General features: G+C 41.8%; 1 long non-coding RNA gene across 1 annotated transcript; it reads right to left on the bottom strand.

The window, feature by feature from the left end:
• Nucleotides 1-431: 431 nt before the first annotated feature.
• LOC106943356 (uncharacterized) lies at nucleotides 432-16,206 on the bottom strand. The gene is made up of 3 exons (XR_001423898.1): nucleotides 15,979-16,206; nucleotides 13,015-13,076; nucleotides 432-1,211 (listed from the first exon to the last, which is right to left on the bottom strand). It is a non-coding gene; the product is annotated as an uncharacterized LOC106943356 (long non-coding RNA).
• Nucleotides 16,207-16,553: the final 347 nt, after the last annotated feature.

The following is a 16,553-nucleotide window of genomic DNA, read 5'->3' as shown; positions in this document are numbered from 1 at the left end:
GTTGGTTCTGCCTATTTGATTTTATAAAGTCGATGATCCTAAATGTTGGCAGTTTCTCTAGATGAGTTTCTCTGGATTCTAAGTTTGTTCTAATTCCTTTTCTGGGTTGCAAGATAATTGTAAGTGCTCCATAATTTATAATTTATAAGCTAGAAGAAATAAAGTCACCTGTTAAAATATTTTGTAGCAGTCAGCCTTATCAAAAAGCATTTGGATCCACAGCAACCAGAAAGCAAGACACTTTTACTGTGTTCCTCTCATCAGACATTTTTAGTCTGGATTCAGGATTAGAAAACTGGGCAGAACGGCGCGTCCAAATCGAAATCTCTGATTTCCGAGTGCAATGAAAAATAAAAAAATTAAAAAATTAAAAAAAACTCCAGAAAAACGTGTCTTTTAATCACAGCATTGAAAGGTGACATTCAGCTCTTGTGTTTTCCTGGTGCAAAAGCAGCAGAATATTTTATTTTAACAAAACAACTGAGTACATGCACACCCAGAATCGACCACGAAATCGTTTAAATCGCTACTTAAAATGTAGAAATCTAAGAAAATCACAAGATTTTTTCCAATGAAGCATAACCTTTTTTTAAAAATAAAAACAAATAACAGCCTTGTTGTTCATGAAGTGCACAGTAGGTTGAATGGAGCTACAGTAGGGGGATGTATCTGTTCCTGGAAAAACCTTTGAGGCGGAGCAGCTGACGGAGGACTCTGGTGTATAGATTGTTGCAGCAAGTGACATGGGAACAATCAAAGTTGTTTAAATCAAGGGTCTCACCACCATCCTGTTCACCAGGGCCTAGGGGGGAACCGGGTTCTGGATACTTTACATTCCTACAGCAACTGAGGACTGTGAGAACATAACGAGAGAGGCAGAAATATTTCTAGGTCTTAAATAGCTTTGTGTGTGTGTGCGAGCAAATGAATCTGGAGGGAGTATACCACTGTGAAGCTGTAACCACAGCAACCCTGATATACCGTAGGCCTTTTTTTTTTTTTTCTTTGGTGTGCACTTTGTCGATCCTCTGTGTTTTTTAGTGCATCTTCCCATTAATGTGTGATCATAAACTATTGCTCAGGAGGATCCGCTGGAGTCCTAACAGCTGAGAGTGCCCACTTTCCCATGCTGTCAGGGATTAAAGGTCACCGTGCCGCAGTTGTCACGGCCCCTCGCACACAAGGCCTCTCCTTTGTGGCGATGCGCGTAGCTGGGGGAGAAAAAAAAAAATTAGAGGACGAGAAAACAAGTGGGCAAAGGACGCGCTTGCAAATGTCTGCGTGCTTTGTGAACTTTTTCGCATCGTTGAAGTAAAAACCGCAAGAAATTCAATTGAACGTTTTCTACAAGGGACAGCTAACACGTGAAAAGGTCAGACGAGACCAAGACGAAACACACTGCTTTGTGTGGTGAAACTCCATCACCGCAAATCACTTTGGAAACATCACGATGGGGGGAACAACGTGGTTGTGAAAGCAGCATCGTGTTGTCGGATGCTTTTGGTTTAATTTGATTGCCAACCATGAAAAATCTATTAGAGAGGGTCAAACCGACTTGAGACTCCGCCGAAGGTTCACCTTCAAGGCAGAGACCCCAAACACTCAGTCAAAGAAACAATGAAATGGTTCAGATTGAAGCATACTCGTGTTAGAACGGCTCAATCAAAGTCCAGACATAAAGTTGATTGAAAATTGGTGCGAAACAAATTGCAGATTGATGTTAATTCGCAGAGGAAAACGTAGCTTTAACCAACATTTAAAGGAGGCTCGACAAAGCGGCTGAGTACAGGCGCACAGCGCACTTTTCAGATTTTTATTTTTAAGCAAAATGTAAAAACATATCATTTTCATTCCATTTCTCAATTTTACACTACTTTGTGATGGTTTGTCAGTGAAATGAACTAAGCAGAGGGAGCTACTTCTGCACTGAGTGAAAAGCGACAAGCAGGTATAGCTAATGCATCGAGCTTATGGGTGTCTAGCGGTCCTCGTGTTTATTTACGTTGAATAACTGTGTGTGGTGTGTGTGTGTCGATATATGACCCTGCATATGCACCCTGCCACCTTCCTTGCACTTCTTTGAACCGCTCGCATTCGGATCTCGAAGCTTCCTGCTTTTCTTCCAGACAGAAATACGCCCAGCCTTCATTTGTTTTCGTTGCTAGTTTTGTCTCCACTCTAGGGGTAAAAGAAAGAGAAAAACAAGAAAAAGTCCAAACCTTGAAAGGCCTGAAGCACACATCAGAATCGATCTTGACACTGAGCACTTGAACTCTTTGTCGTTTCTCTTTCCGTTCTGTTTGGGAACAACTTGAGGGGGATAAACCTGTGCAGGTGCAGCTGAAGTTTTGTTGGTGGCTCTGTTTTCCTAACCCGGTGGACAGCTGTGTGCAGATGATGCATAGGATGAGGTTCACGCCTCTCTTTATCCTCTGTTAAGCTCCTGTAGGAGTCGGGATCAATGTGCTGCAGCTTTTGATGTCACTTTTCCACCCAAAGGGTAAAACATCAAGCTTTGGCAGCCGTCGCCTCGACTCCTTTTGTTGCTACAAACGGGCTCTTGAAACAAGCAGAAACTGTTTTCTTTGGAACCGAGTTCAGATGAAAACGCACATCGCTGCAGGCTGCATTCGACTCATTAAAATAATTGCTCAAGCATAATACGGCCTTTGATAACTTGTTGCACCAAAAAAAAAAAAAAAAAAAGTGTGGCAGCCTCAAGGCATGATTTATCTCTTTATCAAAGCCAGGCGCTGATGGACAGCTGTCTTTTGGCAGCTAAGCTCCACCGCATGTCAAAGCGAACAGAGGACTGTTACATCGCAGGAAGGCAGCTCCTGCGTCTAAATGCTTTGGTGTTAAGCTGTGTTGTAATCCCAGGGCATTTAACCGTGATCCGGCTGGATCTGGGCTGTTGAAGTTGAGCGGCAGCGCAGGTGTCGCCTGATAAGACCTGGGATACGCAGACATCATTAAAGTAGACGGGGAGGGGGTGAGGACAAAGGAGAAAGTTGACTTTTCTTCTTCTATTCTTTTTTTCCCCATACGAGCAAACAATGTAAAAGACTTTGTAGTTGATTGTAGCTTGTTTTATTTCTGCTGAATTCAGACATATTTGTAGTAGTCTGAGCTTCATTCTCTTAGCTTAAAGTGATTTTTTTCAAGCATTACAAACTTCACCATGTGTTTTATTGTAATTCTATGTGATGGACCAACACAAACACAACCCAAAATTGTCCACAATTGTGAAGTGGAGGTTAAGCAGTTCAAATTTTCCATGTAGTTTCTAAACAACTACGAAGTCTGACTTGCATTTGTTTTCTAATTAAAATTCTGTGCAACCAACAGAAAAACACTGCATACGCAGCAGATTGACATTGCAAACCACCCTCAACATATAACCCATAGTAAAGCATGGTGGTGGCAGCATCAAGATATAGAAAGTTTTTTTTTTAATTAATGAAGATTTAAGAAGCCATGTCTTTATTCTTCTTGTAAATGTGCAAAAGTGGCATCAGCTTAGAAAACCCAACTTCTGCAGCCGTTTAACAGCATCTTGACTTATAGAAAAGAGATTAAAAAAACAAACAAAAGAGGAAGTTTATCTGTCAAACTGTAGTTGTTTTGGTATTTTTCATAGATTCAACCAAAGAAATCAGAGCAACAAAACGCCAAACCGGTTCCCTAAGTCGTCTTTTAGGTATCAACACAGAACCAGTTCACTCCTTTGGTTTAGGCGCCTTGGACTGGACTGAAAGATGGTCACAGAAAAACTTCAGAAAGGTTATGGGACTATTGATCAAAACTGCTTCAAAAGATTACAAAAAAGGTTTCGCTTTTTAAAAGTTAAACCTAACAGTTTCCAACATTTAGACAACACTAGGACACAAACTAATACTTGGTATTTGACTCCAATGTGGTTGTGAACAGTGACGGATGTGTGTCTGTTTCTGAGAAACAATGAAACATAACATTTTCATACAGGACATCGTCATACGAAATATTTCAAACTTACTGACTTAAACTTCTTCGCAGCTGATTGTGTTCATGAAATATGCTGACATTAAAATGCTCAGGTCTTAATTTAATTGACCTAAAAAGTTTTCAGAAGTCATTGTCTCACACTGTTTCCCATTAATTGTGGTTCTTTCTGAGCCATTTAACTCTTGTGAATTTTGGCAGCTTGTGATCCCCGATCAAGCCAGAAACACTTTAATCAACCTCCTGCTAGTTGTGAATATTTATTGGAGTGTAGCTACACTTCCTAGATCTTAAGCAAAAACATATATTTTTAAAAACACGCATCTTTTCACTGCAGAATACATCTGCTTTGTACCCAGTCATGTTACCGCAAAGGAACAAAAATAATCAGCACCCTTATATAAAGCAACTTAAAAACAAAACACAATTAAACAACCCACCAAAAACATCAAACATGATAAAATACGACAATATAAATGGAGCTTTACAAGCTAGAAAGTGTTGAATTTAAAGAAAAAGCTCAAGAGGAAACTATAACCCAAACTCAGCAGATCTTCACACAGATTAATCATTCTGTTTTAAAATGTTTACTGTTGTGTTTTATGAAATCTCCTCGTATTCTGGAGAGTCAATAAGCCCATAAAATCTTCCTTTTTTTCACGAAATCCAGTCAAACATTAACGTCTTGTGATTGGTCTGGCTGCCATTGCACTACGTTATTTTAAGGTTAGGACCATTTACAATGCTTTTTAAATTGGTTATTTTCATGTTTAAGTTAATATAAACATCCCAGTCACATAAAAGCTAATTAATATAATTTGAGACATTGAACATCTAAACACTTTGTGCATATTTTCAGTCAATATCAGCTTTCCCCCCCAGAGATAAAGAAACCCAATTCTATTCTCTTGTAAAGCGAAAACACCCAAATAAAACATTCAAACTACTGTTTTTGCACAAGTATTATGTCTATTTACATGATTTATTCTATCAAGTTTTAATACACTGTCTAAATCGATCATGAATTACAGTCGCAGACAGCCGAGGAGGAAAAGAAGATGAATAACAGCTGTAAAAAAAAAATATAAATGAAATGTGAGAGAAACTGAGAAGACAAAAGCATAACAAAGGACAGACGTCTCCTTCCTGTCGCTTTGAGTTTGTGTGTGTGTGTTGAGAGTGATAATCTCGTGTTGTGACACTGACGGAGTCCGTCGCTCCCTCCTTCCCACAGGTTGGAGGGATGAGGAGAACAAAGCAGCAGGGAGGAACCTGCGAGGATTGCACTTTCATCAGGAGGAAACTGGAGCCTGAAGCCGGAGCGCCTGCAGCCACCTTCCTGAGCCACTGTCCCACTGAGTCTGAGTGTGTGAGCCTGACGGAGAAGACGGGATCACACACTCACACTCTGTATGCTGTACATTATACTTTGCTTGTTTTTAATGCAAAATTTCTACATTATTACCCAACCTTGTCCAAACATTACTTCCCATAACCCGTGTGATGTTTTACATTTTAACCTTCAGTTAATTTTTATTTTTGTTACTATTCAGATGTGTCTGAGTAACAGACGTAGCTGCTGCTTGTTCATTGTGCGTTGCTTGCACGTCATGTGATGGTTTGCAGCGGCGTATGAATCCGAAGCATCCATTCCAGACAGAACCACCAGCGAACTTTCTCAGGATTTCCCACTGAAACGTCCCAGAAATAAGCCGACAAACTGTGAGACTGCCGCTCTGCGGGGCTTTCGCAGACGCACAGGGCTTTTTAAAGAGCGGGGCTTCCCGAGGTGGTTTGTGAAACAGACACACACACACGTTCGCTCACGCAGACTCACCGTGGTGCGTCGAGGTCAAGGTTGTCTCGTGTAAAACGTAGTCACGCGGTGAGACGCTTGCGGCCCCACCCCTCCCCCCCGTCCCTCCCGAGGCCCGACTCGCTCTGAAGTTCAGACGTTCTCATTTGTGACGGGATTAAGGCGTGTGCGATTTGGGAAAAGTTTCGAAAGTGTGTGTTTGTCTGAGAGAGTGTGTGTTTTGTTTTGGTGAGACGTGCTTGGCTGTGGAAGAGCTGTGGTGACTGTAATTAGGCAGAAATCGTTTATCAAAGTGTTCTCATCACCTACGTCCTGAACTCTCCCGTCTTCCGAGAGTCATGCCGTCCCCCTGTCTCTGTGTCTGCGTGTTGGACAGAAGACTACACACTCTCCCCTCTGTCCCCCCGTCTCCTCCCCTCAGCCAGCGAGTCTGGGACCCGAAGGAAAAGGCCAATTATAAAAAACCCCTCTCTTCATCTTTGTTCTGTGGGCATAAACCACTTCTTTGCTTTTTTGTTTTCATTCTTTCCCCTTCTTTGGCTTTCTGACATTCCTCGTCCATTCCCACCGTCCCCACGCTCCACCCCGTTACTCATGCACACATGCAAGCTCACTCTTTTGGCTCAGGCTGACTTTTTTTTTTTTTTCTTTTTTGTCCAAGTTTTGCAAGCGACAGTTCCCAAAGTCTTAAAATAGACTTCCTGGTCCTTCATCAGCACCGTATCTTATCATATTCGAAAGAAAAGCCGGGTGGGGTTGATGTCAGACTGGCTGTTGTTGGAGCAACGGCTTTATCCCACTGCTAAGATGATGAAGTCATGATTCTTTTCTTCTCTTAAGAAACACGCATGGCTTTCCTACTTTTAGGCATCCCTTTTATTTTTTAGACAAAAGTGAAGACAAATGCTTTTTGTTATTTTCAGTTTTGTAAATTCTCATAACTGTAACATATGTTTCCAGTAGAAAAACAAAATCCCAAATGTTTGACGTCATTTTTGTGCAATTTATGCTACATCCTTGCAGAAATGTTTTACAGATCTACCTAGAATAATTGGATCAGGGAAACTAGAACTGGTGTTAAAGAGACTGTTATGCTGTAGAGAAATTTTAAAACTGCACAAACTAAATGAGATGCAATACTTCCATTTTTTAATCTCTTACGGCCTAAATGTAAAAAAGTGTCAATAGACATGAAACTGATTTGATTTGATCTGTACATTAAGCCTGTTTTAATTGACCCAGTTGAGGATCATGAGCTAAAGCTGTTGAACCTCCTCAAAGATTTCATTTGCCCTTCCAACAAACGTTTTTCTAACTGATTGAATTTTATGTGATTAAGATCTGGGCTTCGATTCGGGCTCTGAATTGTCCAGTTCTTTATTCTCAGACAGCCGGCATGTTGTGGGTTTTTATCGTGTTGGAATATCTATTTTGGCTTCAGCTTAATTTTTTTTTTCCCTCACACTCTCCTCCAGCTGTATTCGCTGTACAATGGCTGCTGAAAAAGACAAGCATTTTGTTGCTGACCTACCATTCAGAAACCACTTGCTACATCATTGTTGGTTGTGCAGGAGGGTCCGTGTCTGGTACGGTTGTGTGATTGCGCATCTGTTTGCAGTCATTTTCACTTGTGAGTGTACATGTTGAGTTTGGGGGGGGGGGGGGGAAGGGGGGGACCAGCTGCATTTTATTTGGATTTAAAGTAATAGGAGGCTCTAAAACAACTCAGGCTAAAATCTAAATATCTAAAAAGGATTTTGTGCAAAAAATGTAATGAACAAGTTTTGTATTGCCCTTAGGCCTATCCTAGCCTGTTCAAGGAAGCATTATAGGTCACATTTATCTTTGTAATTGCACTGGATGCACTTATGTATTAGCAAGAGCCTGCTCTGGGTCTCATGGAGACTTCTTTTAGCATCTTGTGGTCTACTATCAGGCTGAACTTGTGTGAACAGCGATACATGGGAATGATAGCTGTTGATTTAAATTGTGGACAGTTTTCTTTATACTGAATGACTTCCAAATGGCTAAGACAATCTTTCCAGATCAATAAACTTCTGCGGTTACTTCCAAAGGCCTCAGAGAGCTCTTTGGATCTCCTCCTGGTCTTCCACAGACAGGAGCGCACCAAACCAAATGTGTTAGGTCTAAACAGGGCAAAACTCTGCTTGGACGCTAAAATAGGTCATGGAAAGTGAGACGTTAAAGAAAGGAAAAGCTAGCTCCTCCAATGTCATGCTTTCAGCTGCTCTTTCACCTCCTCAGACAGACTTTGACTCAAACATGTTCATGCCGGACAAGTTAGTACACACTTTCTGTTTCTCTCTCCCACACTCAGAGTCCGTCGTGGTCTTCCACCCTCGCACAAACACTCACACATGGAAAAGCCAGAATCGCTGCTTAGTGTCCGGCTCTGGGCGGTGTTCCCATCCCTGTGGCCTTTCCCAGCACAGACAATGCTTTGTGTCCCACAAAGGAAGCTCTCATCCAGGCTCTGGGGCCCTGTTTGGCCCTCAGTGGCCCCCTCCCAGATCCCAGAAAGGCCCCCCGAAACACCCCACCGCAACCTGCTGAGGTGCCAAGAGGAACATCTGTGTGACTCAGCCGAGGAGACATTGCAGAAGTTCTCACACTGAAGGGAAGAGTGTTACTTGTATCCGTCTGCGTGTGAGTTTTGTCTCCGTGCTCGAGTGTGTGTGTGTTTCTGTGTTCATGTGAGCGCAAGTCCTCAGGTCCTGGGAGTCTCCGAGTGCAGATAATAAATGGTGTGAGAGGAAAGCGAAGCAGAGAGTGTAGCCAAACTTTTCCAGTCAATGAACCACGTGTCCAAGCGGCCGTCCTGCCAAGCTAAGGCTCTGAAACGGGGTCACATGAACGAGAACAAACAGCTGAATGAGAAGCGCAGGAAAAATGAGCGATTAGTGAGAAACAGGGCTGAAAAGCTCAATTAAATCATGGATGTGATATTTTAAAGACGTTCAGATAAAAACTCTTCTGTTTTAGTTATCATCTGGGTTTCCCAGAGACGAGCGACGATCAAAGATCGTCCGAATGAATCGAATTACATAAAACATATGATCCCAGGATTCACAACTCCTGAGTTTATTAGAGTTAGAGTCAACGTGAACTGACTCAAATGAGCAAGTGGAGACTAATGCCTCTTTTAATCGCACAGGTTTGAATGCGTGATGTTCGAAGGCTCTTCGTTCTTTTAAATTCAAGAAAAAAAAATAATGCAGTCAGTGTAAACATTCTGCTCTGGTCCCTAGAAGGATCTCTATTCTTCTTGGAGGTTTTCCTTTCTTGTTTTTAGACACTCCGACGCTGCAGCTGGGTCTCTGTAGGGTCCGCACCCTCATAAACACACAAACACATAACGCTACTGAGTGCAGGAAGTGACATCACGCCGTACTGGCCACAATACAGGAAGCATGACAACAGTCTCTGAAGGACATGGGGGGATGCAAGAGCTCTGCATAATCCACCAGCTGCTACTGCAGATCCCACACCCATCAACCCACACACACACACACACAAAGCTGTTTTACAACTGTGTGAGAACTTAGTCCAGTTTGTTAAAATAACACATTTTATAACTTTGGCATAATTTTCTTCAATAGCTCAACTGCTCTTTCAGGGCCAAATGTTAGTGTGGGAATGAGGTTGTTTTAATCATCTGAAGTGTGGGAATGCATCTGCATTGAGTCTCATCAGGCGGGTATGGACTCCATATCTATTTATTACCACTTTTACTTTGTATTGACCAGCTTTGAAGTTATGGACAGAGTGGAAAGCCTTTTTCACCATCTGAGTCACACGTAAGCTTTCTGCGACCTTCTTGTCTTTTAACCTGAGCACCATCTTCCACATCTACGTCACAATTTGGGGGTGAACATTAATGGTTTTCTTCTTCCCACGTTTCTAGAAGAAGGCGAGAATTGTGGAATGTGTGACTACTTATAATACTATAATTAATGCTCTCCTTGTGCTTAAATGTGTATTTGTCCCACTTGTTTGCACGTCTTCCTGATCAGAACAATCTAGCTTTATAGCTGCTTCCCCACATTCCCATTGAATCAGATCAAAAGTGCTGCACCGACAGACACATGAACGGCTCGCTTTCATCCACATTCCCACATAAACTTTGTCTTCTTATGTTTTGTTGTGTCTTTATGGTTCTGTGATCCCCCGGCTTTTATTTTGCGCCGTGTAAATCCTGCATCCTTGTCTTTCCTGTGCCTCAGTGTTTTTGTCTCCCTCCCACAAAACTCCCGACAAACACATCCAACCCTCCACCCCCTTCCAATCCCTCCAATGTCCTGACTGGCTCATCATGTCATGCCTCATAAGCAGGATGAATCAATAACCACAACAGCACTCATGCACGCCACACGCATGCATACAAACAAAGAGCGCAGCCCACTGTCGCCTAAACATTCTCCCCAATATTCATGAGAACTTCTTTACAGCTACAAAGCAAATATGTGTGGTGAACACCAAGCTTTAAAGCCGGAGTCTGGAATGTGTGCAGCAAAGGCGAAACTTTGATTCTCGTCTTGCTGTCAAGCTTGTTTTAGTTCCCTCTCTGTTTTTTACTCCTCTTGTCTCCATTAAAACCCACAGTACATGCCCACTGACCTTGATCATACACAAGTTGAAACTCCTGCAGCGAAACCGCGGGGCCCATGACATCGTCGGCTAAACCTTCCCTGTTCATGCTTGTCCCAGCTTCTGTCTATTTCTGTCTGCAGGGACAACAAACCCAAAGGAAATTGCCTGCAGTATAAACACAGACAAAACCTTTGAGTCCAAGCGTGTTTTTCAATGTCCGAATTCCCACAAAATCTTAAACAAATAGAGAAAAATGAATACAATTACTCAAGGAAACCTTTCTGAAAGTGAAATCTAAACTTGACCAGTTTGACACACGTGATGTGTGACAATACGACTGTCTGGAAGGAAGTTGTTGTTGTTTGAAAATAGCATGCAATAAAACGCCAATCTGTTTAATTTCATTAAAGTAGCTTCCTGTTTCTGACTGTGTTCCTATTTCCTGTTCACTATGAATAATTTCCCTACAACTTCTCACACAGAAAATCTGCAGGGCTGATTTCTTTCTTCTTTCCCCCTCTCCTTTTTTTAAGCTTTAGCTTGGTAGATTAATTGCTGCTCTTATAAAACTATCTCAAGAGATGACTGGGCAATCTTTCATTTCTTTCTTTCTTTTCTTAAACTTTATTTGACGGAACAAACACATACTTTGTTTGTGTGTGGTGTTCTGCCATGTAACAAAAAAAAAAAGGCTACAACACTTTTGGAGTGTATCTGACGTCAAACAGGAGGTGATTCAAATAGGGAGTCTAACCATGATTTATCTCTCATGACGTTCACAAACGAAACAGACATTGGACTGTTTTGTACTTTCAACTGTGCATGGACATTAATGAAGACACTCTTTAAGTTATCGGCTTATTTTTGTTATTTTTTGGTCTTAGTTACTTATTATTCTAAATTTTTTCTATAACTCTTACTTTCCTACATGACTTCATGCATGTTTTTGTCTAAATTCAGCACAACCCCCATTTAGAAAACAGGAAGGGTCTTTTCAGACACAAGAGTTGTTGATTAAAATAATCCAGTGTTAAAGTAAAATGATTAAAATGATCTCATCTTGTCAGGTATTCAGCTTGGTGTCTGACTGTGCCTGCTGTCTGCAAAAAGCAAAAGTTTTCATAAACTTTGTTTTCTTTCTGACCAAAACTAAAGCTGTATTTTTCCCTACCAATAAGGTCTTGAAGTTGTAGATGTTGCCAGAAATAAAAAAAAAATGTCTATAATTATCACAGATAGATTTCAGTTGAAATGTTTGTTTTTAATTTTCCAAAATTTGGATAATTTTATTTTTAAAGGGGCATTATCGTACGTTTTCCAGGCACACAGTGCCATTTTATAGAACAATCAACTATGCTACCTGCAGTTGCTATGAAAATGCTACATGTATCAAATATGACCAAAAGAAATGTTACTTTCTAATTTAACACCTTCAAGTCATCAAAACATTCCTTCTCTATTAACCCCTTAGCAACATTTTTACCAGCGTTGCACTGAGAAGTGGCCGATGTAATGAGCTCAGCAGGTAACCTGTTCAACAAGGTGTTTGCTAATTGCTACTAGCTAGTCTGAAGGAGCTCAGTGAGGGATTTACAGAGGATGGGTGCTCTTTGACGTGGAAGTACAGTAGTTTGGATGCTGCTAGGAGGATCTTCGTCCTCGAAGGCGGAGCTACGTCCAACCAGTCATTTTGCACAGCTGAATGGTTGCCATGCGAGATTTCTCAAACATGCATGAAAGACTCAAGGCAACACTTCAGGTATGTTTTTGATGAGGGAATAACATTATAACATGATATAAATCCCAAAAAAGTCAATTTTACATCATACTACCCTTTTAATATCTTTCGCGTGAAGACTGCAGCACTATTTATCATGCAGCAGGAATGACCGCTATAACTTCCTGGATAATCCGCACATTCACAAGGTTCCACGTGTGGCTGTCGCTCTGCGACTGGTTGATTGTTGTGCGTAATCCTTTCCAGCCGTTTCCCCTTCTCTCTTTTCTCTCAGCCTGGGAAGCAGCCGCAGGGGGGATCTCTCACAGCCGCTCAGTGTTGCGCGCACATCGGTGTGTTTATGTGGGAGTGTGTTGAGCAGACAGCTGCGTGGATGGCCGGGAGCAGCCGTTACAGTGGGGACTCGCAGATAAACACACGCACAAACAGCCGTCTCATCCCCGCATCCCACCCTCTGTGTCCGTGAGGTCACCAGTGCATCTCCGCTTCTTTCAGTAAAGGGAGACATCAGCTGAATAAAGTTAGATCTGTGTGTTTTAGGTTTTAAAAAAAGGGACAAAAATGATCAGTCAATGCTTTGAGATATACCTTTCTCTTCCTGCTCACTGTGTGAACAGTCAATCACACATAGACACTTTGTGTGTGTATGTGTTCGGGGGGGTTGACCACCAGACGGCAAAGCGGTGACCTCTTTATAAGCGTGTATTCATGTGTAGGCTGAGGCAGGGTCATATTACATGGATGACTAGGCGTTCATGTACTGTGCACCACCTTGTGCATGTCAGTACATCTGTGTGTGTGTGTGTGTGTGTGTGTGTGTGTGTGTGTACGTGTGCGTGCGTGTGTGCGAGAGTGTGTGAACATTAACCTTCATCTGATAAGGCAGGCCTTCCACCGTGTCCACCAAGTCATGAGACATTACACAGGAAGCTGTAAAATACCAAAAATAATTTCATTTAGAAGTGAATAGTTACACAAATGTTTAGAATTTAAACTTCAGGAATATTTTCTGAAACTGTAACTTTTCTCTCATGGTTTGATGGATGCTTGGACTCAGAAGTGCTGAAAAATAGGCATCTCTGTCTCTTCAACTTTCTGCCTGAAGTTTATGGGTCCAAACTGGCCTGTTATTTCATCAACTCTGACCAAAAACAACTTGCAGCTCCGCATGAAGAAACGTCTCCTCAGATCATGATGTTGCCACAGCATCTTTCACTTATATATATATATATATCAGTGTTCTTTTTGTGTCAATAAGATTTTATCAGTGTCTGAATGCTTTCTTTGTTCTTTGGATGAAAAAGCTTTTGATTTACATCCCTAGATTTTAGTCCAGACATAGAGACTATACAGAAGAAGTTAACGACTCATGCTCCACTCCCCACAAGATACTGCCCTGGGCGGTTGCCCATGTCGCCCATATCAGAAACCGCCACTGTCCAGAAGATACACAAAACAATCAAATGTTGCACAAATTGGAGCGGTTTACTCGCACCGACATGCAGACAGATTGTCTGTCTTATTTAAGCAACAATAAATGGTGGTTCTATCAAAAGAGTAGTTGTTAGGTCTTTGATCCACGTCAGTGTGATGGATTTCCGCATCATTTTGAGGCAAAAATCTCTATGTTTCCCCAGTAAAAATCTCATGTTGCACACATGGTGATTAACTGTATGTTATTTTGAAGCAGACAGGAACCTTGGTATGGGAGTTTTTTGGTGTGGGGGACAGAGCGAAGAGCGCGACCCCAATGTTAGTGTTGGTTCAGCCACAGGGACCCAATAAAAACAGTGCTGTCAGTAGCGCTTCTAACTGCAAGGCTCTGTGTCGACCCACAGACCAAATAAACAGCAATCAGCACTGCGCTAACCACTGTGTGACACACACACACACACACACACAAACACAAACTCACACACACACAGCAAACAGTGAGGCTCGGTGAGTGAATCTGGATTCACATCACAGAAACCACACACAATGCACACGAAGGCATACACACGTCACTCACAAGTCCAAAAGCAAACAAACCAGGGAAGTGTGTTTAATTAATGTTTTGAACTGGGCCTCGGAGTGATGTAATAACATCATTCAAGTCGTGTAGTCAGCGATGGTCAGCAACTTCCCACACAACCTGGATTTGATGTGCTCAAAGCAACGGCTTCCCACCTGCAAATCTTGCAGCATTAAATGCGTTACGCTATATCAGCACAGCTCCCACAGTTATCTAACAGTTTTGACCCTTTTATGGGGCAAAGTGTTAATTTAGTTTAAGTCGGCAAAGAGTTTATGATATGGTAAAATTATGATAAGTAATTCAAATCAAAGTAGATTAAGTAACTTATTGAAACTTATTTAGACCCTTTTCTTCAGCAAATAACATGTTTCAGTTTTAAAAAAATCAATATTGCTTACTGTCGTCATGCACCTGGGATTTGTGGTACAGCTTACTTTCTTCACTCAGCAACTCATTAAACCAAAGCGTAACCATGGTGAGACCCATACACTGCTGAGTTGACTGTGGTAATCAAGTCCTACTCAAACTATGCTCTCAGTATTCAACCAGGTCTCGATTCTGTCTTCTTGTGCCCCAAAAAGGCCTACCTGGCACATACCATAGCCCTAAATTTAAGTATTTTTTGGTTTTCTGGCCACTGCCTTGATCAAACCATGACTATATTACTGCTCCGTTCTAATCATGCTTTAGCACAGGCTTCTAATAGCAGCTTATAGCGGATCTCTCTTAAGCAGTACCTTGAAACTTTCCTCTATAAATTGATTTTTGACCTTCCCTCAAGACTAAAACACAGTTTATGACAGTAATAATATTAGTTACCAACAAAAAAAAGCACAGGAGTTCTCCAGGGATGTGTACTCAGTCCTACATTCTTTATCCATTGAAGATCACCCCTTGATTCACATCTGTAAAGTAACTTTTAACAATGCAAAATATCAGGATATCTACAGTCCCAAGGTTCTCTTTAACACGGCTGAAGAGGATGTACTTGTTCAAATGTCTGTTCCAAGGGAAAATGACCTCGTTTGTTCTCACAATTGACCCATTGCAAATGACGGCACTCTCTTCAAAACTCCGCCCGCTCCGCCATGACGGACGTCAAAACAACCTATGCGCTCCTGTAAAGCCGCACATCTGGTAGCCTAATATCGCTTTTATTGAGTTGATTCCGCAGTAGAAATGGTCAGAAGGTGCTGCGCGGTTGGCTGTAGAGAAAGACAAGGATACAAACTAAACTTGTCATTTTATAACTTTTAACGAGGAAAGATACGGTGGTGATGGATAGCAGCTGTCAATCATAATGACTGGCGCAGCCGTCGCGGATTTACAGCGAACACTTTTTATAAGGTAAGAAGATTAACGTTCATATACTTTATAAAGCAAGTATGATTAGAAAGATGTGAAATATTGCAATATGGAGAAGGTACGCGTCTAATCATCGGTAACCATGGAAACAGTGCCACACCGTCATGTAGCCTAGCATGTATGGAAAAAAAAAACTGGTTAGCATCTCGTCTTCTGTACGTTTTTAAGGCTGTTCCGGTTTAAGGTAAACCGCTGTTTATGACATAGTGGCATAAATCATGTGGGTTGAATTCAGGGAAAGTCGATAATTTTATCAACAGGTCAGGAGGGGGGAGGTACGGAACGGTTTCTAAGCTAGCTATTCCAAGCTTCTATACCGCCGTCTATGAGCCCCAACCAAGTCCGTTATGTTCACAGACAAATTAACTTGACTCGAACAAGTAGAAGACACGAATAAACAATAAGAAAGAAACATAAGAAACAATTTCAGTCGATTAGTTCCATACTCACCTCACTTCCGACGTCCACCATGGCAGTACGAATAGGTGATGTAGTTGCAAAGGGTCAATGTTCTTCTGAAAATTGGTCTGGGTGTGGCAGTGGAACAAAGAGTAGAGCACGTGATCCATGTATGGAGGCCTCAGTCCTCAATGCGTCCACCACAGGTTTGATGCATGTCTTCCTCTTCTCTCGCAACCCTCTTTTCTGTAAATCTACTATGAAATAAAGACCACTAGAGCCAAAAAAATCCTTTAAAAACAAGAACTCTGGCCTGCTGCATTACATGCTGATCAAGCAGCTGTAGCGTTGCTGACCAGAAGAAGCTTATGTGTGTTGTGGGGATGGCTGAGGAAGTCAGTGCTGTCTAAATTCCCTCTGTGAAGTAAAGTTTTAGTAAAAGAAAAAAAAAAATTTTGTCCTCTAAGAATTTCTGAATGGGGTGTGCCATGTTTTAACGCAGGCCCCATGTACTGCGACAGGATCAGACATCACAAGTCCCAACTAATGGATGTGATTGCTTCATAATGTCAGTACAAAGCCTCTAAGAGGGCACAGACAGACGAAAGACCTCCCCAAGATCCCTC

Source organism: Poecilia latipinna, unplaced genomic scaffold, assembly GCF_001443285.1.
Source record: "Poecilia latipinna isolate Pla-1442-1.1 unplaced genomic scaffold, P_latipinna-1.0 Scaffold99, whole genome shotgun sequence".
In the NCBI taxonomy this organism is placed as follows: Eukaryota; Metazoa; Chordata; class Actinopteri; order Cyprinodontiformes; family Poeciliidae; genus Poecilia; species Poecilia latipinna.
This window is presented reverse-complemented; position numbering and strand designations above follow the sequence as displayed.